The sequence below is a fragment of the Schistocerca americana genome, chromosome 6 (genome assembly GCF_021461395.2).
Source record: "Schistocerca americana isolate TAMUIC-IGC-003095 chromosome 6, iqSchAmer2.1, whole genome shotgun sequence".
NCBI classification, from domain to species: domain Eukaryota; kingdom Metazoa; phylum Arthropoda; class Insecta; order Orthoptera; family Acrididae; genus Schistocerca; species Schistocerca americana.
In genome coordinates, this window is record NC_060124.1 from 52803134 (window position 1) to 52829079 (window position 25946).

Consider the following 25946-nt stretch of genomic DNA (forward strand, 5'->3'; position numbering starts at 1 on the left):
AAAAATCTTAAAGTTTAAGAATGGTCACCACCAGGAGCAATACTCTTTTGTAGATTTCAGTCATTTCGAGTGCCTCCCCTTTCTTCTGTCATGTTTTGAAGGCGACCCTGCAGCTTCACATACCATCTTCATAGAGAAATAGGTACCGTACACGGCCGCATACCAAGTACAGTTTAAGAATTCAACTCTTAGCCATCACTAATCACTAATTTAGATGTAATCCTGTGATTTGGTTGTTCACTGAGGTCGAGAAACTTTCATAGGAGGTTGGCAAGCTTCACAGCCCGAACACAAACATTACAAAAACAAAATCCATATTTGTAAGCTGCCATTAGACTGGAAAACGGAAACGCATGGAAGGTGCCAACCAGAGGCGGGCGAAGGGAGTGCATTGTACGGCATGGACTGCTCTTGAGACTGAAGACTGCAGTGCTTGCACAGAAGTGTGCACTGTCTCGAGGGCTTGAGCTGTGTGTATACTGCAATTTGCAATTGGTTTGTTGGTTCATGACGCTAAATCTGTCAGCACCTGTAATCACACTATTCACTTGATAAGTACTGTGTGAATGACAAAGAGTGAAAGCATTATGTATGTACATGGAATAATATGGCTCATTTATTATAGTGTAAATATTTTTAGTGTAAATGTATGTATGTGTGTGTGTGTGTGTGTGTGTGTGTGTGTGTGTGTGTGTGTGTGTATGTGTGTGTGTGTGAGTGTGTGTGCATGTGTGCACATGTGTTTATATTCTTTAAACAGTTCCTGTAAATAGTCTAGTATTTCAGTTTCATCTGCTGCCAACCATGCCTTCTGATTAGTTTTCAGTGTAACAGCTTACCTGCAGTTCTCACAGAGTATACATACACACATTAAAGTTAGTCTACCATTAATTTTAACAATGACTGAAGACACTGAATGTGGTGATGAATAATTCAGATAGTTTTTTGCTGCTGCAGTATTCTAGAGTTTGTAGTCAAACTACTGGTAGCAGTGACTTTACTACGAGAGATATGAACAAAATAAAACACCGTCTGCGGTAATATACCTAATTTCATTCAACAGCCATACACTGGGTGCACCACATAAAAAAATCGATTGGTTCTATCTTTATCTTGAGAGTTCTTGTAAGCACAGAATTCACCATGTATTTCTCTCAAACTCTCAAACTAATGGGTATATCTTCAGCTTCTAAATCGTCTGCATGCACACTATATGTACAGAGATAGTTCACAATATCTTTATACACAGTTCGAATGCAAGGCAGCCATCTTCTCAGTCTTTCTGACGCAAGGGATAGCACCATCTTCTGGCTGGACAAGTTTGTATCAATGGATGGTTGCAGATATATGGATCAACATCCATATCTCATCATGAGTGCTGCGCCATGGTATTGTGATGTTATAGACAGCATCAGGCCAAGCAGTAAATGTCTGAGGGGTGGGTGTAGGAGATCGACAATGCACGAAGGTCATCTGTTGACCTATGTAGGGTTCTGGACAACACAGTTTACCCCATTCCTACTCCAAAAACCGAACATCAACATTTCTCAATTCATTTTCAATCTCTGATACAACGTTCCTATCACTGTCCACTGAAGCTTCTATAAAAATATTATGTGCTTTGCACTACTAGCTGTTCAAGTTGAAGTGAAAAGCAGTAGAGCACTGGGAGGAACTGGCATCTCCTCAACCATCCCATGAACACTCTGACCTTGCAGTAACACAGGAATGTTTTGGGATGGTACGTATGTCGAGACCAGTAATGACCTACACCGTGTGGCATACAACCTCGGCACAATTCTTCTGAGAGATAGGGCTATCTGGGCGTTTTCATTACACAGATCGATGAGCAGGATGGATTATTGTCTGTTTCAACATGCTGGTCAGATGAGCTACAGGATCCACAGTGCTGATGCCGCTGCCTCTCTCAACAGGCCAGGAGTTGCTGCAGGTGCTGACGAGTTAGTGGTGGTTGCTGCTGACCCTGATATGCCGGAAGACGCTGCAGGTCCCAACAAGCTGGAGATTGCTGCCGGTCTGGACATACTAGAGGTCTCTGAACAAAGATAAAGAAGCAATAAGCATTCACATGGAGTTTAGCAAAGACCTGGAACTAAACCACATGTACTTACTTTTATGCGAGGTGGAGGCAGATGACGAGCTCGTCTCTGTTGACTCCTCATGGTTCTTCCACTGGCTGACTAGGACTGAGACCACATCCATCTTATACCCATCGATATCATGATAACCGAATGCAGTGTTGCCATTGGTTCCTGTCAGTTTTTCGTCCATGGTATCACAATTTCGAGATGCGCTGGTGATGGAGTTGTCAGTTGGGTCAGTCGGTCTGGGGCTGTGCCAAAGGACAGCCTGCTGAAGACCTATCTGTTTGACTCTAGGGAGAAACATTATTATTTCAGTGTATTACTACTGTTGGTGTGCTACCCATAAAGAAAAACGTAGCACATAGGAATAACATTACATTTCTTACTGGAATGGTGGAAATTGCCTCTTTTGACATGGAAGATGCAGGTTGATTAGCCATTTCAAAGAAGGAGGTCGGCAGTTCGAGCACCAGAAACTGTCTGTATGAGTTGCGAAGTACATCTTCACCACATCCTGCTGCATCACCATTATTTGACGAAAAGTATTCTTTTAACGCTTCTCCATTATCACATCTTTCCAACCATCAAGTATGAAAAAATGCTCACAGTCCTGGACTGGATGTTTACATGTAACATGGTTACTAAACTCATCTCTGTTGGATGTCCACATGTCATCAGTTGTATATATTTTATGCACACACATGGGTGCGGTGCATGTACACATACACACACACACACACACACACACACACACACACACACACACACACAGTACATATGCAAGTGAACATTATCTTCCTGAAATGTAAGCTCTGGATGGCTTCTGATCAAGAGCAACAAAAAGGGTGTAGAATATCGTCCACGTAATGTAATGCTGTGCTGTAATGATGCCTCCGATGACTACCAAATGGGTTCTGCTATGAAATTAAATGGTACCCCAGTCCGTCACTCCTGATAATTTGGCCGTTTGGTGGGAGACAGTCTGGTTGCCACCTCGTCGCTGTTTGGGCCGTCATATGTTCGGCCTGGAATCTCACTGGCTGGATTAGTACTGAGTTCAGTGACGAGTCACACTTAGAAACGAGCCCCAATGACCAGCGAAAAGTGTCTGGAGATGCCACAGATAGTGGTGGGATACCAATCATACTGTCACCTGTCTACGCCCTTACAACCAGGTGTGATGGTTGCCATTTCATTTCATAGCAGGATCCCTTTGATTATCATCCACGGCACCCTTCAGCACAGAACTACGTCGATCATGTTCTGCACTTTATTGCGAACCATCCTCGGATTACGGTACATTTCTGCAAGATAATGCCCGCCCGCACATGGCGAGAGTTGTTACTGCTAGTCTTAGTGCTTTAAAAGCCCTGCCTTGGCCAGCAAAGTCACCGGATCTCTCCCCAGTTCAGAATGTTTGGAGTATTATGGTGAAGGCCCTCCAACGAGTCCGGGATTTTGACGATCTAGCCTGCTAATTGGACAGAATTTTGCAAGATGACCCTCAGGAGTACATCCAACAACACTGTCAGTCACTGTCAAGACGAACGGCTGTTTGCGTAATGGTCGGAGATGGACCAATCCGTTAATTGTTGGTTCAGTTTGTGAAGCTCTTTCTCTTCATTAAACTGTCCAGTTTTCCTGAAGTTTTATTCATTGGTTTCTACATTACACGACATCTAACATTTCCCTCTCATTCAGATAATGCGTTTGTGGTATGTCGGTTTTTTCGTCTTAGGGTGTCCAGCGGCTCAGTGAAGGCACACTCGGCGGTATTTCCAGTAGTATCATTTTCTGTTCTGAGTAGTTACCAATTTTATGTCTCAATAGCTGGTTGAGTATTTGGGAACGTAGTGAGACTAGGAAGTTGTCTGACGTTACACTGACTATAGATCTAGCATCAGAGGGTAGAATGGACAACACGAGCGTGGTGATTGATTTGGATCTTGGAAATGGATCTGGATGACTGACGTATGAGACTCTCCATCTATGAGATAAACCTGGTACCGCATCTTTCACGTGCCACTGTTTCATTGCTAACCAATACGGTGTTTTTATAATCCTGTCTCGATCATGTTAATGATATCAACAAAGTCACACAAGTGCTGGTGGAACATCGCCCAAAGTACACAACGCAAACATTAGCACTGTGAAAGAAGCCTTTTGGCCGGCCGGTGTGGCCGAGCGGTTCTAGTCGCTTCAATCTGGAACCGCGCGACCGCTACGGTCGCAGGTTCGAATCCTGCCTCGGGCATGGATGTGTGTGATGTCCTTAGGTTAGTTAGGTTTAAATAGTTCTAAGTTCTAGGGGACTGATGACCTCAGATGTTAAGTCCCATAGTGCTCAGAGCCATTTGACCCAAAGAAGCATTTTAATTAATTAATTGAAAAGTAAACTGAACTCAGCATTACGGTGGTACTATTGACTGGTTTTCATTAAATGATCTATCATTTAACTTTGAAAAAACACAGTTCTTTCTGTTCTGTACAAGGTAAGGAAACAGTACACCATGCGAAAAAGGAAACATCTAAACTGATTGTTCAAAATCCCTGCATCTGGTTACTGATCAGATCATTAGTTAAAAATAATTTATTGCAGATCTTCTCAACTGTTTGAGTTTAGCAACATATACCCTATAAGTATTTAGGTGATTCTGGAGGTGAAGGCATTTCCAAGTTAGCTTACTTTGCGTACTTTCATTCGTGTCATGCGTACTTCATGTCAAATGAAATGATTTTCCGATGTAATTATAGAAGCGAAGTATCTATTGCGCAGAAACATGCTGGAAGAATAATATCTGGTGTCCTTCCTCGAACGTAACGTAGGCAACTGATTAAAAATTTGCTATACTAGCCACAGCCTACAATGCATTTACCAAGAGCGGAGCAAAGTATGTAGCCTTCCAAATTTCTAACAACGTACTTTGTGTACAGAACGAGATGACAGGTAATAAAAGTTTTAAAAACAAATGAAGTTCATTTCTTCTTGACGTTTCCTTCTTTTGCATAGACGAATTCCTTATATATAGTATTACGTGCGTGGGCTACATTTATCAAATTTTTGTAGTACATTAACGTAAAAAACAGTACAAGAATGGCCACTATGCAGCCATGTTTTGAAAGAGAAAATATACTTCATTTCTAAACCTACTGAGATATTTCACATGAAAGCGAGCTGCCGCGATCATGGTGCGCGAAACACACTAAAAACTAAACAGACTTTGCTGGTCAAGATCAGGGTAAAGTAACATCTTTGTTTTTCTTGTTTCTTTTTTCTTCATTGTGTGTAATAAGTTCGTTAACGTTGCTTGTTGCGGTGACACCAACATTAGAAGGAGGCAAAGTTGTGCACAGTCATTTTGACACATCGTATTGTAAAAAACGTAGTTTTATTAGGAGAAGTTACCTACGGTTTGAATTTTGATCTCTCTCTCTCTCTCTCTCTCTCCCCTTTAGGTCCTAACCTAAATTGTAGATTATGTGACAATTCTACTATCTATACTCTCACATTCCAGGCATTGGCCATTTGCCACTATTTCACCGAAAGCATCTGTATACGCAGAAATACTTTCGGTAAAAACTAGGAGTTGCTTGTGGAACGCTGGTGCTGACATTGTTTCCGTTGCCACAACGGTGCCAAGAAGCAAGGGCAACTATGTTGCGTAGTTCTTTGCGACAATAAACCACTCTCCGAGCATATCATTGGCCAACCTCCAACAAACAGACCATGAAACGCATGCTGAGGGGCAGGAAACCGGAAGGCCGGTAATGTATTTCTTCCAACACCACTAGTGGCTTCCGGTTAAGAGGAATCACTCTGCTGCTCTGTTTTACATCTTTTCATTACTAAGCAAAGGCGACGTATGATAAGTCTTTCCAATTCCGATTTGAGCAGCTGTTTTTAGATTTTACACGTTGTCATTTATACATTCATTTACAATATCCTTGATTCAGTTGTGCCAGGACAGGGAGGAAAACTAACGGAACTGGCTATTTTATGATATTGGACGTGAAATTTTCAACTGGTTGCTAGAGTTCTCAGTAAACGACCAGTACATTGACTCTTGTTGGTCCACAGACATCAGTTACACTTTTACTGCAACAAAAGAACGAATCGGTGCGGACGAATTACAACTCATGTCAGAGTACTTACGTCGCTGAGGAGCGAAGCATTCCTAGTAATTGGCAAAATGAGCAGGTCATTCCTGTTTCCAAGAACAGCCGTCGATGAGACGCATACAAGTATGGACGATGTATTCGCTATCGGTAGTCTGTTGTACAATTCCGTTACATGTTTTATGCTTTGGAATTGCGATCTTTCAGCACCCGTTAATCTACTGTGCTGAAATCAACACGGATTCTCCGACAACAATGGTGTGGAACCCTACTAGCTCTGTTCAACAAGACGCAAAAGGCCCCCAGGGTGATACAACGTTCCTTGACTCTCAGAGGCTTCAAATACAGTTCCACAGAGTCGTCTAATGAAAGTACGACTGTACAGAATATCTGGCCTGTTTTGTGACTGGATTGAAATTTCCTTGCACGTAGAGGACCGCAAGTTTTGTTAAACTAAGAGAGAGCCATAGACGTAAAAGTCATTTCTGGCGTTCCCCATGGAAATGTTGTAGGACTATTACTGTAAATATACAGTGTGTTTCAAAAGCTTTGCATCAAACGTATAGGGGTGGCAGAAGACGTCAAGGGAAACAAATTTTGCCGCAATGTGACGCTAGACGTCCATAAGTATTCGCCAGCTCTGTAACGTTGAAATTTTACCTAACTAGCAACCCCAGTAAATCAATAGAGTGATTTGCAGCAAAAAAATCCTTAAGAACAAGTGTCTCTATACGAAGAAAGTTATTTTAGAAGCGGATCACGTACTTTAATGTAACGGAGCCTACTCCCTTTCACATAGAGCAGGTGGCTGAATTAAAGGTAACACACAAGGAATACGTGGGGCAAGCTAAGCCTGTAACCTTTTCTTATAAATAAAATGATATAAAACTGCTGCAAGTAAGTCTCGTCGAAATTATGCAGTTCAGATGGGTCGTCTAAAACAAAATCTTAACTTCTTATTATTCGATGTCCTGGTGAGCTTGACAAGAACTGGAACGGTAGCATCACCGTCAGCGTGCATTGTGACTCGAAATAACGGGTACACCTTCATCCGTTTTTAAGACTTTTATTAGTCAGGGCGACATAGATGGTCCGTAGCAAATGGCAGCTCAACAGTGAACCTTGAGCTCCCCAATATGTATACACTTTCAAACAATTACGCCATTGCTGGCTTTCCAGTTTGTAGTAATTGCAATTGAATAGTAGGCCTATTTCATCAAGTCAATTAGACAGACGTACAGAAATAGTAGAAAATTACTGTTTGTTTCACACATACAAATTAGCGAGAAACCAATGATATTATTAGAATTTACATCGGATGTGCCGAATAAATAATGACTTTGACAATATCATTAATTACACAACAAAAAAATGAAATACGGCGTTCCGAACTTGTTTCCGACGAACGTTTTAACAGATCTTTCAGTTAACATGTACATTAATTTTGTGTTTTACACAAAAAGTATCTTTTGATAATTTGAGTACATGCGTTGGACTTTGTTATTTCGTTAAACTCACGTAACTATTTCATATATCAGTACACTTTGTTTCATACGTTGTCTATGAAGATATAATAGCAGTTCCGATATTGTTCGGAACATAACTTTACTTATTTTGGTCGATAAACAAAAATGTGAGATAATTATGGTATAACACGTTTTCAATACATGTTTATTAAAACAGAATATGACGACTTTAGATGTTCCTACCAACTGACCAAGTTTTATAGGTTTTACGTGTTAGTACTTCACAATCACTTACATTACCCACTAGGTGGAGATTACTATTTTGTTTACAATCCCGACATTATCGTTATCTTTTTCTTTTTATAATTTCAAATGGCTGCATATTATATAATTAGTGTCCTAAGATAACATATAAAATAGATTCATTACATTCTTATAACAGTATCTGAATCAGGACGCTGGCTAGTCCTCAGTGAATTAATAGCTGTGGTAATCATTTGTTCATTTTGATTTCCAGTCTGTTCTGCTGCGATTCAGACCTCTAAAGGGCATACCTAGTACGAAAGGACGCCTAGTGTCGTAATGAAGCGTCAGCAAACGTGTCGTCTTTAATGCAAGTCATTCCCCGTTAAATGACCTTTTACACCAAAACGTTTGATGCAAAGACTTTGAAATTCCCTATGTTAATGGCCTGCTGAATGATACAATCTTCTTGACCCTGTTCTTGGATGTTATTGTTGTATACAGAGAGCAGGACGCTAGAAAATTGTAGCTAAATGCAGGAATACCTGCAAGAGATCAACACTTGACGTAGAGACTAGCAGTTCACTGGTAATGTAAACAGTTATAATGCACAGTGGATAAATAGGCTGAAGGGCCCGTTATTACATGACGAGCGAAAATGTCAAACAATCTATGAGCCAAATCTGTTCTTTTTCAGCAGAATTAAAAAACCATGTATCTCTTTTTGTAATAACTTATTTGTGTGCAAAAAACTGCGAACGTATTCCTACGGCACAGCATCGTGCTCCTCACCTCATCACTGCAAAAAATGAGACAAATACAAAATTTATTGGGAACCTTCTAGGTGCGATTCCAGGGAACTAATTGGTCCCAAGTGACAATAAGACATTTTTTTTCTTTCAGGCGCCATTAATTTTGATGGACTACGTTTTAATTGCGCCAATAGAAGTACAGAAGTACTGCAGTAATGTTTTAAGTAGTCGGATTATAGTCAACCAAAACCATTTCTTACAACTTTAAAAATTTTGCGAGAGTAACGAAAGCAAATTCTAGAGAAAAGGTCTTTCAGTATTGACTTATGTGTCTTACACTACTCTATCATTGGAATAGTATGTTTCAAAGTTTGGTGTCGCACTTGCTGGCTGCTGAGGCCTTTCTTTTTTGCAACTGATAAACATGACTGGTCTTTCGGAGCATGATCTTTTCTCTTTGTGCTACACTGACAGTTTTCCATTTTCCTGTTTCACTGTAAGAACTTTTAATAGTTTTTAAGATGGTCATACTGCATTCGTACATTGACCACGATGTTGCAGCAGCATCTGTAAAATAAAAAAAAGGTCTGTTGTCTGCATTGAAATTTTATAGAATGAGTTTACAGTTGTGACTGACCGAACAACCTCATATAATTCTAACAGAACAAAGACTTTGATGCATACCACTTGGAACTCTACAGGAATAACTGACAGTTGGACCATCCACCATCTAGTAACACATGTCTGAAACATTTTCCCTACGATTAGGCGCTTAGTACAAGTCTAGGGACATAACATCGCTGATAATGTATTTTGGAATAGTAACACGTAGGGGTGGGGCTGACTTCAGGCATCATTCCATAAGCTGAGCAGTGAAGTAACATTCTGGTAGGGCCCAAAGGGAGGCTGATGGTCGAGAGTAATATTTCATTAGACTTCAGTTAGACACCTCACCGTTGACAATGCGAGGCAGTGACGCCAAAGACTGGTGCAGCGTGCTGGAGGTGGGGATCAGGTAGCTGGCTTCTGCCACTGCGAAGATGCACAAATGTCAGCGCCCCGGTAGCTGGCTTCTGCCACTGCGAAGATGCACAAATGTCAGCGCCCCGGTAGCTGGCTTCTGCCACTGCGAAGATGCACAAATGTCAGCGCCCCGCGTTGCTGACGTCAGCCCCAGCAGTAGTCAGCAGTCTGACAGTGGGCCAAGAATCTAACGTCAGCAGTGCGTTTCTTCTTCTATCTGCGACTGTGTTCTGCTGTGAAGCATCACATCCAGGAGACTCAGGCCTGGCTCCCGTCCACCGTGGTGACGAGGGAAGACTGCCATGCTCGGGACATGACCTGCTGGCCCGTTGCAGGAGTCTGGTGACAGCAGATACAGACGGCAGGTCGGCGGCGCTGTGACACCAAGTCTCACAGGGGGAAACTTAGAGCAGAGGCAGCTGGCCTGACCTGATCTCGAACACGTGGCTGCCGCTGGAGGTACCAAGTCGTCTCGTCGTTTGGCATCGTGATGACGCTTTTGGACACTGAATGGTCTGTTTAAAACATCACAGCTATTTATACGACTACAGGGTGCATTTTTTCCACTATTACCTAGCCTCCCATCTCATAGCTCGTTAGATGGTGCCTGCCCTGGTATGGTGACACAATCCTGCCCGCTCTGTTCATTACCGCTGCGAGATAATGGTTTTACCGAGCGCGGCTAGCCCATCTTGAAATACTTGTTTTACCGAGCGCGGCTAGCCCATCTTGAAATACTTTTCCGTTCGTGCCACTATAGCTAATATTTCGCGATGGCCTTTACACAGATTCCTACAAGTTTAAAGGTAGGTGGCGACAAAAAAATGGCTCTGAGCACTATGGGACTTAACATCGGTGGTCATCAGTCCCCTAGAACTTAGAACAACTTAAACCTAACTAACCTAAGGACATCACACACATCCATGCCCGAGGCAGGATTCGAACCTGCGACCGTAGCAGTCGCGCGGTTCCGGTAGGTGGCGACACTAAGAATGTTCGACACTGCAACTCTTCATTTGATTACATAATGAAGAACAAACACTAAAAACAGGCTTTTCCCCAGATGTATGGAGTATGTGTACAAAGTGATTTAAAGTAGAACGAACCATAAAATTACTCACAAGGATGGCAGACATCGGTATGAGACTCCTCAGGAAGTGTTTACCTCGCAGGAAGGAGGTTTTAATTCGACTGATACTTGAATACTGTCCGCCCCGATAGCTTCGATTCCCTGATGGGTCGGGGATTTTCTCCGCTCAGGGACTGTGTGTTGTGTTGTCTTCATCATCATTTTATCCCCATCCGGCGCGCAGGTCGCCCAATGTGGCGTCGATTGTAATAAGACCTGCATCAAGGCGGCCGGACCTGCCCCGTAAAGGGCCTCCCGGCCAATGACGCCAAACGCTTATTTCACTGCATTTCATATTTGAATACTGCTTCTTAGACTTGAACCTTTACGTAAGAGGACTGATACAGGAAATAGATAAGGTCAAAAGAAGAGCAGCTCTATTCGTCACAAGTTCGTTTAGCTAGCGCGAAAGCTTAATGTAATGGTCGTTCAACTCATGAGCACACTCTACAAAGTATAGGTTGCAAATCACGGTGTGCCTCACAATTAAAATTCCGAAAGTGTACGTTCCTGTAGCAATCAATCAATACATTTCTTCCCAGTACGTGCATCACCCGAAAAGACCGTGAACGTAAAATTTAGGGATTTGAGAGCTTGTATGCAGCCATACCAACAATCGCTGTGAAGAAAACTCTTGTCTTCAAACGAACTTGTTCATTACTTTCGGCACCGTTCTCTATTCTAGGAACGCCTCTATACGTTTCGTACCACTGACAGTGGCTAATTAGTTTCTCTGGTATGGTAATGTATAGTTACATTTACTGGTATTTTGTCTGTGTGACAATGTGAAGTTGAACTCGTGATTAAAGAAACTGTTAAGCTCGTATTAAGTTAAAAAGTATTCTCGTAATACTTGAAAAGTGATCAGCAATACAAAAGTTAATCAGAAATGGAACGTTAAACCATGTACTGAAACGCTCATGGCGAGAGTACAGTCTGTTCTGTTAAATTTAAGAAAAATGTTCTCTTAGTAATAATAACAGCAACATGACTGCGAGAAAAATATGAAGTATAAATAACTATCAAAAATGACCTATCTGAAAAGTTTGTCACTGGTGAAATGTTAATTGTGTGACACATAAATTATAAATGGCCTAAATGTTTGCGCAATGAATAAATGCCGTGCTGCTCCTGCCTCCAAACTACTGCAGCTGCCGCTGCTATGCTAGTTACAAAATAAAAATTTTAACTATTAGCAACGTAATGTACAACGGATGCTTTAATGTATATAATCTCATTAGTGCAGTGACCACTGTCAATTAAAGTTCTGTTACTGAGAAACTCAAGAAAGCAAAATTATTTATGCGGAACTTGAAATAAGGAGACGAATGCTGATTGATGGAAAAACAATAAAGCAACTGTATTTACAAAACTTTACATCACTAAGGCAAAATATTTTAACACTTGAAATATTAAAAATTCACTTTACATTATTAGTGAAATAACCTGAACAAATTCTCTTTACTTTCTTACAAACACGTATGCCATCAATCTCTGAAGAAAAATCAGTAAATCATAAACTGTTACGTTATCACCTGACCAAATTAATTAGTATGCTTCGATGTCTCAGCAAATGCGCTGTTACAGTATCTTTCGAAGTCTTCTGAATGAATTTACAGAATATCCCTCCATAAATGAAAAATAATATAAGAAAATTATTGCCAGCACACTGCACAGCCTAAACACATCTCACTACATCACAAGACACAACTCAATTACCCTACTATCTCTCCAAGACTGCAATCCATTCACAAGCAAAGGTTCTACTAACAGTCTCTCGCAGTGCAATCCCTTTTGACACAGATGCTGCCCGCTATTACTCAGACGCTAGTGAGCCTTTACTTTCTGTGTGACACCAAAAATATTTCCAAAATTAAATTTTTTGTGTAAAACAAATACCTTATACCGTTTTGTGACCGGTAGGATGAAATCTAGAAGCAAGTTCTTTTTTTTTTTTTTGGGTGGGGAGGGGGGTGGGGCGGATGGATGCCTATTTTGGCCTACTCATCTTACTGCCCGAAGCGTTGCTCGGTTGATATGTGGCACCACGGTCTCTAGTGGGTTGCGCGAAGATCGGAGGCGAGGGGAAAGTGAGAGTGAAATCGGGATGGTGAAACAGTTCGCTCGAGGCGACGCGGCCGATTTGCAACCTGGTGGCGAGGCGAGCAGTATGGCAGCAGCAAATGGCAGGCACAAGTTCGGCAGACAACAGTCAAAGGCTCTTAGCGTATCAGCGATACCAGGAAGAGACACTCAAGGGGGTTCCTGGATTGCGAACCATTATTACCTCGGTTACGGCCGGCTGCAAACCTCTGGACGTGTAGGGAGTGTACCGAGGGGAGGAGTGTATCGAGTGCTTCAATGATTGACCGGTCCTGGGGACAGATGTTGTGTGGATCGATGTACGGGTACGTCTGCTGAGCTTCCAATTCGGTTTATCGGATGCGAATGAGCCGAGCATCGACAATAGCCGTAGCTACAATTGCCATTTCCTGTATCAGTACTGTGACCCTTTAGTTTGATAGTTTTCTGGTTGTTTGTTCGAAGTTCACGTCCAGTTCTACATCAGACTTCCAGTTACTGATACCGCTTCTGCCTCTTGCGGCAAAGTTCTGTGTGCTCTCCGATAAAACTACTGAATTTATTTCTTTATTTACTGCTCCAATCTGAGTTTAGTTTGCTGTAAGGCTTCGGATTTTTGGCGCCGAGCATTTACATTTTAACTGCGTTCATTCAATGCGCCATGTCCCGCATGTACTACACTCCTGGAAATGGAAAAAAGAACACATTGACACCGGTGTGTCAGACCCACCATACTTGCTCCGGACACTGCGAGAGGGCTGTACAAGCAATGATCACACGCACGGCACAGCGGACACACCAGGAACCGCGGTGTTGGCCGTCGAATGGCGCTAGCTGCGCAGCATTTGTGCACCGCCGCCGTCAGTGTCAGCCAGTTTGCCGTGGCATACGGATCTCCATCGCAGTCTTTAACACTGGTAGCATGCCGCGACAGCGTGGACGTGAACCGTATGTGGAGTTGACGGACTTTGAGCGAGGGCGTATAGTGGGCATGCGGGAGGCCGGGTGGACGTACCGCCGAATTGCTCAACACGTGGGGCGTGAGGTCTCCACAGTACATCGATGTTGTCGCCAGTGGTCGGCGGAAGGTGCACGTGCCCGTCGACCTGGGACCGGACCGCAGCGACGCACGGATGCACGCCAAGACCGTAGGATCCTACGCAGTGCCGTAGGGGACCGCACCGCCACTTCCCAGCAAATTAGGGACACTGTTGCTCCTGGGGTATCGGCGAGGACCATTCGCAACCGTCTCCATGAAGCTGGGCTACGGTCCCGCACACCGTTAGGCCGTCTTCCGCTCACGCCCCAACATCGTGCAGCCCGCCTCCAGTGGTGTCGCGACAGGCGTGAATGGAGGGACGAATGGAGACGTGTCGTCTTCAGCGATGAGAGTCGCTTCTGCCTTGGTGCCAATGATGGTCGTATGCGTGTTTGGCGCCGTGCAGGTGAGCGCCACAATCAGGACTGCATACGACCGAGGCACACAGGGCCAACACCCGGCATCATGGTGTGGGGAGCGATCTTCTACACTGGCCGTACACCACTGGTGATCGTCGAGGGGACACTGAAAAGTGCACGGTACATCCAAACCGTCATCGAACCCATCGTTCTACCATTCCTAGACCGGCCAGGGAACTTGCTGTTACAACAGGACAATGCACGTCCGCATGTATCCCGTGCCACCCAACGTGCTCTAGAAGGTGTAAGTCAACTACCCAGGCCAGCAAGATCTCCGGATCTGTCCCCCATTGAGCACGTTTGGGACTGGATGAGGCGTCGTCTCACGCGGTCTGCACGTCCAGCACGAACGCTGGTCCAACTGAGGCGCCAGGTGGAAATGGCATGGCAAGCCGTTCCACAGGACTACATCCAGCATCTCCACGATCGTCTCCATGGGAGAATAGCAGCCTGCATTGCTGCGAAAGGTGGATATACACTGTACTAGTGCCGACATTGTGCATGCTCTGTTGCCTGTGTCTATGTGCCTGTGGTTCTGTCAGTGTGATCATGTGATGTATCTGACCCCAGGAATGTGTCAATAAAGTTTCCCCTTCCTGGGGCAATGAATTCACGGTGTTCTTATTTCAATTTCCAGGAGTGTATACCTGGAGCGCATACTTTCTGTTTGTAAGGGTGGAGCCTCTTAATCTTGATTATTAAGTCTCTCCCTCAGTGAGGACTTTATTTCGCGTTTGTTACTGCTGTCTTATACGTGTCTGCAATGTTATTTGAAAGGTCATATTTCGCCTGCCGTTAGTCAGGGGTTTGTTAGCCAATCGAACGCATTAGCTCGAGGTCTAGAGCTCCGCTACGCGTGGCTGTCATTTGTTTACCCTTACCCATTGGCGCGAATTTGGTACAGTTTGTGGTTGGCAGTCGAACATCATGTTCGGTAACTGTATTTAGATTTTGTCACCTTACAAGTTTCGTTCATTTGACTCCGTTAACTCAGTGAAACATTATTTATTTGTTTTTCTTGTTGCTGTAATTTAGGCTGTCATGTGGCAGCGTTCGTTGTGTAGTAGAGGCCTGGTCCGATTATGGCTGAGCGGTTCTAAGCGCTTCAGTCCGGAACCGCGCTGCTGCTACGGTCGCAGGTTCGAATCCTGCCTCGAGCATGGATGTGTGTGAGCCGTAGCTGGCTCGTATTATGCTTTGCATTAAGCCTTGGTTGCTATTCTGTGGTTAGTCTCCCGCGGTTATCGCGATTATGCTTTTACCCTCTCTATGCCAGTCGCAGCAGCAGTGTGTATTGGTATTCGCACCCTTGTACTATCTTTGGCCTCGCAGTAATAGTTTCTGACAGTGCCGTGTGCAGGAGTTGGTCGGTTGGTGTGGAGCAGAGAGGAAGTCTCCATGGCGCTTGTCTGGCCGGCGTTGGTGGCGGCGCCCACGCATGGTCGGAGTGTGAGGTGCTGTTCCTATTGCTACGAGGTCAGTGGCTCGCCGATCCCGGACACGAAAGTTGAAACTTTACTTAACCTACCAACCAGCCCCACCTGCTCACATTCAGTTGTGTGACTTTCCTTGTGGGCTGTTCGGACATTCCCACGAGCAACAACGTGTGTTTTCAAGTTGGCGAAATTCTAGCTGCCCTCCTGTTGAGTTTAACTTAACATGATTATTTTTGAACTGAAGTGCACCATCGGAGAACCGCGCGTCCGCTACAGTCGCAGGTCCGAATCCCGCCTCGGGCATGGCTGTGTGTGATGTCCTAAGGTTAGCTAGGTTTAAGTAGTTCTAAGTTCTAGGGGACTGATGACCTCAGATGTTATGTTCCATAGTGCTCAGAGCCATTTGAACCATTTTGCACCCGAGGAATCTTCTGCCTTGTGACCGTTAACGTTCTGGTTACCTTCCGTGGGCGTTGACGTAAATTCAGGCAGTGTATTTTCCTCATCGTGTTGTGACTGTTGAGCATGGCGTGTAGTTTGACAGCTGAATGTGTAATTCGTTGTGAGTGCCGATACCTTCTGCGTTGTTCCATTGAACTCCCTGTTGTGTGCTGGTCGGGTGGAGAGGTAGTTATCCTGTGGCTTGGTCCATCGACTGTCTGTCGGTTGCGTTGCCGTTGGATTGAGAATTGCTGGGCCCTTCTGCCTGTCTCACCTAAGCAAGTGTTAGTGTTTGAATTCCAGGCCGACCCTTGGAAATTTCTGATCGTCGTTTGATGTGCTGCCTTTTCTTATTTGTCCTTGTTGTTTGTTTGTGCATGGCTTCTAACCGATTTTAAATTAAAGTTGTTTTGCTCTTAGGGCGTGAGATTGTTTGGGCTTTCAGCCTGATTTAAGGAAATTTTAAGTCTTTCTGCCTTTTAAAATCCAAATTCCTGTTTTGAGCCATAAGTTATTGGCCTTCAGACGATTTTAGGGCGTGAGATTGTTTGGGCCTTCAACCTGATTTACAGAAATGTTTTAAGATAAGGCCTTCTGCCTATTAAATTCAAATTCCTGTTTTTGTGTCTTAAGTTATTGGCCTTCAGCCGATTATAAATTAAAGTTGTTTTGCCCTTCAGGCGTGAGATTGTTTGGGCATTCAGCCTAATTTAGACAAATGTTTTAAGATGAGGCCTTCTGCCTTTTAATATTCAAATTCTTGTTTTTGAGTCTTAAGTGATTGGCCTTCGGCTGGTTTTAAATTAAAGTTGTTTTGGCCCTTGAGGCATGAGATTGAATGGCGCATTTATCCGGGATTAAGATCTAAAATTAATGTTTTGCTTGCTTTGTTTTTAATGTTTTATTTACTCTTGTAATGTTTGTCAAATTAATAAAGTAGTGTGTTCGAGTGCAACTGACAACCACTCATTTTGGCCCCTTTCCACAAATTAAACTATCTGTATAGCAGGGACCTCCTTGTGTGATGTCCTTTGGTTAGTTAGGTTTCATTAGTTCTAAGTCTAGGGAACTAATGACCTCAGATTTTAAATCCCATAGTGCTTAGACCAATTTGCACCTGGTCCAATTCCGGTGCTAAATTTTGTATTTATGTGTCATTTAGGCTACCATTTGTGGATCTTTTGGTGGCACATGGGTGAAATCTGTCTGGTTGATAGACTAGATGCAAGATGAGAAAGCGGAGCCAAGTCTGCGCCCGACCCAACGGCAGCCGGATTCTGGTAGTCCTTCACCACTTTATCTTTCGGAGCCCACTACGCCTTGTCAAGACGTAGCACGTCCATGTATATGTTTGTGTCTTATCATTGCGACCTAATGCACCTCTCCCTTAATTTCTTTTGAGTTCTAGCTCATCTAAATTGTTGAAGTGTTAACTTGCTAATTTGGCAATAGAGTAATTACAAGACTATATACTTATATGTGTTTATGCTAGTGCGGCTCGGACAACTGAACTGTCAGTACTCTATCTCCTTGTGAACACTGTTGGTTTTTGAACTTGCCAAATACTGAGAGATTTATGATTTGTTAATTTCATGAAGGTTCTCACTGACTATTTGTACCATTCAAGAGGCAACATTTAACAGCAATTTTGTCTAGCAATTTCTTTTGAGTGCCTTGCGCGCTTCCGCTATCCGGTGGTATAGTGATTTTCTCATGTGGTGCCTTTTTGCGGAGGAAACGTCTGTTTTGGATTGCAAGTTTTAAAGTTTCTTTCGAGAACGGATTTTTACCGCTTTTGTTGTAATACTACAGCTTTTATTGTTGTATTTAATCCGTTTGCTATTAATCAATCTGGTACAGTTTTGTGAGTGTAAATTATTCCGTTTCTTACTTAGTAGTCAACGCAACTGCAGGTGTCTTACCAGTAGATGTTTACTAAATTTAACTTAGTATGTTCTGTTAAAAGAAAGACAAATTTTAAAACACGGATGATGTTCGGTCTCCCTTTCCTCCCTGTCCTTGCTACCACAGACAGCTTGACGTGGGTACTGCGTACCAGTACCAGGTCAGTATAAAATGTACCATAGTTCTGCGAACGGAGCCTCAGACCAGAGCAGCAGCAGCAGCAACAGCAGACCATCGGTGAGCAAACATCCTCGCTCTGTGCAGATGCATCTGCCATTCCGCTTGTTTGTCTAACTCTGCCAGCAGATTTGCTACCGGATACACACGTACGGCGTCCAATCACCGCAGACCGCAACGTGTGTTCCCAATCAGCCGAGTGTCCACGAACAATAGCCGTAGTAATGTTGTACGACGTGCTCTAGCAAGCGACACCGGGTAATTGCGGGAGAATCCTATGACTAATTACGGATGACACCTTTGTTAAGACCCCAAATTACATACCATGTACGGAGAAACATAGGAAAGATATAGAAAAAATGTTGAATTAAACGAACAAAGCGCACGTAATGACGATGTGTGCACTTGTAATGTCATATGCTTTCCTATTCGATCATTATCTCGGTCTTTTCTTAAAGTTTTGCATTCAGCTAAAAACTTTGTAGTGCCTCTATTAGGTGACTTTAAGAGAGTTACTTATGCAGTGATCCATTTGCTATCATATTGTTTATAATAGTGTCAATAGAGCTAATTGGCGTGAAACATGTATCAAAAGGGTCATTGGTTTTACTCATCTTTCGCATGGCTGTGTAACGTAAAATGTGCTGCTTTAGTAGGAGGGATTGAAAAATTTTAGAATAATGGTTATTATTATTGTTATTATTATTTGTGGTTTATGGCGCTAAACAGTGAGATTATCGGCGCCTTTGCTTCAATTAAATAGAGACGAGCGTGGTGACAGTTTAGTAGAAAGCAGCAATACATAGTAAAACTAAGTAGTGTGCATACTCAAGAATTGAAAAGAGAACCCTGAGGTGGTGAGAGTGATGAAAGACCACCGATAAAAGTGAAATAAAACGCGGAAGAATAAGTAGATAAAATCAGGGGTAAAGTATCAGTATAAACACAGCTAAAAGAGACGGATGACTCTGAATGCATGGGTATTTTGAAATAATGGGTGACTTAGGCTCTCTGTGATGCATTAAAATCCAACTCTCACTATATTAGGAAGATGACCGGACAGCACACAGACTCTAAAGCACGAAAAACACTTGCCTCATTATCAGTTCAAATAGTGTTGCAGAGTACTGGGCCATTGGGATTAAAAGGGCGGAGCGATTGACTGAGCTTAGGTCATACATTTTACATAAAACATTTATTGAAAGTTTTATTAAGTTTAACATTAAGCCACTTCAGGTAGAGTTACACGGACTCACAGCTCTAAGAAATATGAGTTTAAGAGCAAGCCAAAATTACTTAAAAAACTTAAGCCTTCACTTCCGTCAATCACTTTAGAAGTCAGTTCAGCAAATAACATCTAATCCAGACATATTTAGCCAAAATGTCTTTCAGTTCCTGAAGCAGTTTTGCCAGTTTCGGTTAATTCAGAAAACAGTTACAGCATTACAAAAAAGAAAGGCTGGCTAATAACACACTAGTTAAAAATGCTTATCTGAAGGGAGGATTAATGTACTTGAGGAAAATATACTGCCTTAAGACGGCCAGCAAGTGTACCTTAATTGTAAAAGATTAAACCAGGCAACCCATTCTTGCAATCTTAACTACCAAAAGAAATTTTTCATCGCATAGTTCTCTCCGGAACATTATTTCACAAATACAGGGAAGCTGCTTAGAACCTGTCACAGTAGGCATACGGGAAACTATCTTTCAACAGCTCCAACTAACATCAGATACAGTACATTCCTGATAATATACGGTATAAAGAACGTTAGGCTCCCTTGTTCACTGCGTGCTGCAGCAACGTCACTCTCCTTCCCACATGTGGCAGGCATTTAGAACATCGAATCTTCCAAGTGATAAACGTACAGGGAATGGAACCTGCAGTAGACTGTAATTAACAGTCATTAATCACTGTTTTTAATATCAAGGCAGTTTAACACTTGTTTGTTCCATTCAAAAAAAAAAAATGGCTCTGAGCACTATGGGACTTAACATCTGAGTTCATTAGTCCCTAGACTTAGAACTACTTAAACCTAACTAACTAACCTAAGGACATCACACACATCCATGGCCGAGGCAGGATTCGAACCTGCGACCGTAGCGGTCGCGCAGTTCCAGACTGAAGCGCCTAGAACCACTCGGCCACAACGGCCGGCCGTTCCATTCCAGCTGCTGACTAGCGAAAATATCTGTACGCATTCCAGTGTAAGTAGGCTGTTTAGGTTTTTATGTTGGTAATGCCACGTAGCGCACTGTATGAAAATCACCGACTGTGCTGTGTGCAGTCTGTGGCTGGTTAGCATTTCTGGAATTTTTGCTATTGTAGTATTGGGCGGTTGGATGCGAACAGCGTGTACCATTGCACAGTTGGAGGTGAGCCGGCAGCAGTGGTGGATGTGGGGAGAGAGATGGCGGAATTTTGAGAGCGGACGATCTGGACGTGTGTCCATCAGAAAGAGTAAATTTGTAATACTGTATACAGGGTGAGTCACCTAACATTACCGCTGGATATATTTCGTAAGCCACATCAAATACTGACGAATCGATTCCACAGACCGAATGTGGGGAGAGGGGCCAGTGTAATTGGTTAATACAAACCATACAAAAATGCACGGAAGTATGTTTTTTAACACAAACCTACGTTTTTTTAAATGGAACCCCGTTAGTTTTGTTAGCACATCTGAACATATAAACAAATACGTAATCAGTGCCGTTTGTTGCATTGTAAAATGTTAATTACATCCGGAGATATTGTAACCTAAAGTTGACGCTTGAGTACCACTCCTCCGCTGTTCGATCGTGTGTATCGGAGAGCATCGCATTACGTAGGGATCCAAAGGGAACGGTGATGGACCTTAGGTACAGAAGGGACTGGAACACCACATTACGTCCACATGCTAACACATTTTTATTGGTCTTTTTCACTGACGCACATGTACATTACCATGAGGGGTGAGGTACACGTACACACGTGGTTTCCGTTTTCAATTACGGAGTGGAATAGAGTGTGTCCCGACATGTCAGGCCAATAGATGTTCAATCTGGTGGCCATCATTTGCTGCACACAATTGCAACCTCTGGCGTAATGAATGTCGTACACGCCGCAGTACATCTGGTGTAATGTCGCCGCAGGCTGCCACAATACGTTGTTTCATATCCTCTGGGGTTGTAGGCACATCACGGTACACATTCTCCTTTAACGTACCCCACAGAAAGAAGTCCAGAGGTGTAAGATCAGGAGAACAGGCTGGCCAATTTATGCGTCCTCCACGTCCTATGGTAATGTACATGTGCGTCAGTGAAAAAGACCAATAAAAAGGTGTTAGCATGCGGACGTAATGTTCTGTTCCAGTCTCTTCTGTACCTAAGGTCCATCACCGTTCCCTTTGGATCCCTACCGAATTCGGTGCTCTCCGATACACACGATCGAACAGCGGAGGAGTGGTACTCAAGCGTCAACTTTAGGTTACAATATCTCCGGATGTAATTAACATTTTACAATGCAACAAACGGCACTGATTACGTATTTGTTTATATGTTCAGATTTTTTAACAAAACTAACGTGGTTCCATTTAAAAAAAAACTGTGTTAAAAAACATACTTACGTGCATTTTTGTATGGTTTGTATTAAACAATTACACTAGCCCCTCGCCTCACGTTCGGTCAGTGGAATCGGTTTGTCAGTATTTGATGTGGTTTACGAAATATATCCAGCTGTAACGTTAGGTGACTCACCCTGTATATATATGATGACTTTTGAATATTATTAAGGTAAATACATTGTTTGTTCTCGATCAAAATCTTTGATGTGCTAACTGTGCCTTTCAGCAGTTAGTGCCTTCAGTAGTTTGAATCTTTTATTTAGCTGGTAGTATTGGCGATGGCTGTATTGCAGTAGTTCGAGTAACGAAGATTTTTGTGAGGTAAGTGATTCATGACAGGTATAGGTTATCGTTAGTCAGGGCCATTCTTTTGTAAGGATTATTGAAAGTCAGATTGCGTTGTGCTAAAAATATTGTGTGTCAGTTTAGTGTTGATCAGAATAAGTAAAGAGAGAAATGTCTGAGTTCGTTCAGTTCTGCTCAGCTGTTTGAAAATCAAATAACGTAAGAGGTTTATCAGCACAGTAATTGTTAAATTTTTCTAAGGGGATGTTTCACCAGTAACTGACAGTTAGTCACGCGAGTGCGACTCAGATATAGAAAACAGCAAGCAGAAATGTCAGTGCCCAAAGAAACACTCTGTCCTTTAATACAGGGAAAGTCTGTCGGTGGGCTCAATACGACTCACACTGCCATCCAAGACGGAACTCAGCCAATATAACAGTATGTTTCAGCACAAGGAGCAGGCTTAGCCGAGGCTCGCTACACACACCACAAATGAAATGCACACGCTCCCATAGAAAAGGCCCAGCAGGATACAGATGTTCGATACACAATCTTTCAGAGCGTAAACTTAAGGGAAAATGGGAAATCGGCTGCGGACGTCTGTTTACGAGGAGTGCCGTCACAACTGTTCGCTTCCTCCCCCCCCCCCCCCCTAACGTCACCACTCAGTTCCTCCTTGCTGGCCCACAAACATCCTTTCTGGCAGCGACCTCGTAAATTACAGGCGGTGGGGCTATTGCCAGCTTAGGTCATTCCTTGGAACAGTGCCAATCATGGAACAATGGAGTGCTGTTTCCGTGGGAGACAAAGATCTGCTCTCATGTTGTCATATAAATCAAATTCAATTTAAATGTGTCGTATCGGCAGCTCTGTTCCACATCTAAGACACAACAGGGGCTCCTTGCTACGTAAGAGAAACTCATGTATCAATGGGTAATGTCATACTCTAACATGTCATGTACTAACAAGTGATCCTTGAGTGCGAGGTCCCAAAATGCCAATGATGTTTACCGCATTTGATGTCCCACATATTGTCTGCTAATGGTAACGGGGGAGGGGGAGACTAGAATTACCCAGTGGTGAGCACAACTTGAGGCTACAGAGCTTAGATGAACTGCTTAGTCGAAAAATAACAACAGTGCTACTGTGATAGTGATGTTGATACATAGCAGAACTATGACAACGATAAAATAGCAAACATTGCATTATATCGACAAAAACAGCCGCCGAAGTTGTCATTGCGTCAGAAAGTTCCTAAGAAATTTTGCAGAGTGAGGAAGAAGTGGCAGATGAAGTATTGGCGTTTCAGCAAGATGAGTCACTAGAATGTGTGGTGTCGTATACGCTCGACTGTGAAGGCAATGTACATGAGGCGTGCAATGATGACGATACGCGCTTAACAACAGAAAATGATATAGAAAGCCAGGTGGAGTAGCCGAGCAGTTCTAGGCGCTACGGTCGCAGGTTCGAATCCTGCCTCGGGCATGGATGTGTGTGATGCCCTTAGGTTAGTTAGGTTTAAGTAGTTCTAAGTTCTAGGGCACTGATGATCTTAGAAGTTAAGTCCCATAGTGCTCAGAGCCATTCGAACCATTTCATATAGAAACAGCTGTCGAGCCAAGTACATCATCAGCCTGTCCGACTGGGAGCCACAAATCCCGTTTCCAGTGAAACTTACAAGGGGAGGCCGCCAATTGTGAAATTCAGATTCGATTCATACTGCGCATAATAAAAGCTCATGGACAGAGGTGTAATGTGGCATAGCACCAAGATGCACTTCTCAGCCGTTGTCGAGAAAATCGACAGTTAATAGAAACCATTGCGGTGAAATACTCTCTACGATGTATAACTTCCTATAGCGTCGTGGCGCAGGGGTAAGTGCTTGGGTTTGTAAGTCAAAGGTCGCCGAATCGAATCTCTGTCGCTATGTAATTGTTTTTTAGTATTTGTTTTTTGTAATTCAAATATATATATATATATATATATATATATATATATATATATATATATATATATATCATGGGGTCTCTAATTCTAACGTTTGACTTACACTATACGTATTCGTTTCGGAATATCGTTTCTACGTCTTCCGTTAACTACGCGTGTAAACATTATGAAGACAATTAATAACATTTGTGAAATAAAACTTTGTTTGCAGAAAACATAATCATGTTCGAAGTCGCCTGTTTTTCCACGACAAACGACTTTCAGCAACTTATTATATGCATAATTGTTGCAACTGATTGCCGTGAATTTTATATATATATATATATATATATATATATATATATATATATATATATTAATTACAAATAACAAATACCAAAAAAAAAGTTGCATGGTGCGAGATTCGATCCGGTGACCTTCGGATTACGAACCCGAGCGCTTACCGCTGCGCCACGACGGTGTAGGATGTTACAAATCGTAGAGAATATTTCACCTCAACGGTTTCTTTTAACTGTCGATTTTCTCGACAACGGCTGAGAAGTGCATCTTGGTGCTTTGCCACATTACACCTCTGGCTATGAGCTTTTATTATGCGCAATATGAATCGAATCTGAATTTCACAATTGGCGGCCTCCCCTTGTTAGTAAAAGACAGCCGTTGTCCAAGGAGCAGGTGCTAAACACAATTCCGTACATGGAAGATCATCCGCGCCATATTTAAAACAAACAAAAAAAACAGATTTCGAATGAGTCTGCAGCAATATCACCGCGTAGTGCGTAAGAAAAACCACGGATACTCACGGAAGAACAAGGCGCACTTGGTGGAATGAGTGGATTATCACGATTCAAGGATGCTCGATACAATTTACAATATGTGCATGGCAGTGACCTACTACGGTGTGCACATCATATTACGTGACATAGATTATAGTGATTTCAAGGGAAGTAATGGATATTTACATAGCTTCAGTCACGTCAGATAGTGCTACAGAACTGAATACGTAAGATGACGAAATATGAAACAAAGCCTCGATGATGCACAGCAAACTGCGGAATCGGCCCGACAATTTGTTGATGAGATAAACAAATTTATCGCATCGTTCAGTAAGCAATTTGTTTTCACCTCCGACCAATCGGGATTTGAAGAGAAAAAGCATCTGAAAGGAATCCTGGGAACTAGAAGTACCAGGAGAGTGGTTTCAATATCGGCTAATATGAGTGCCTTAATTCATTGGTATACAATTATGCCGACTGTTAATCTGGATGGTAAAGTGAATGGGAAGTTATTTGTCGTGACGGAAGCTGGTGATACTCTGGTCCCTTATGATTCTTTCCCGTGTGGGTGATCTTGCAAGGGCAGTAGGGAATATTTACGTCACAGCAAGCAAGAGTGGGAAAATGGGTGTAAGAAAACTACAATATAGGTATGAGCACTGCTTCTGGCCAATAAGTCGTAAAAATAACTTGCTTCCGATTGATTCCTGGTTTGCGTTTAAAGATAATATTTCTCTAGAACAAACTATTTGCCTGAAAAGTTTGTGTCAGTGCAGTTCATACCACCTGGGAACGTTGCACAAATTCAGCCTCTGTGTGTTTGTTTTTTCCGTGTCTGTAAAACACATTATCGATATACCTGCAGCTACTCCTTAAAGGATATTTAAGTTAGAAGGAACAGTCAAGAGTGGAATAATACTCGTTCATTTACCGGTTTCGGCTTATGTAAAAGCCATCTTTAGAATTTTTGGCCCCCTGTGGCCGGTGCTGGGGGCTCCTCGGTTGT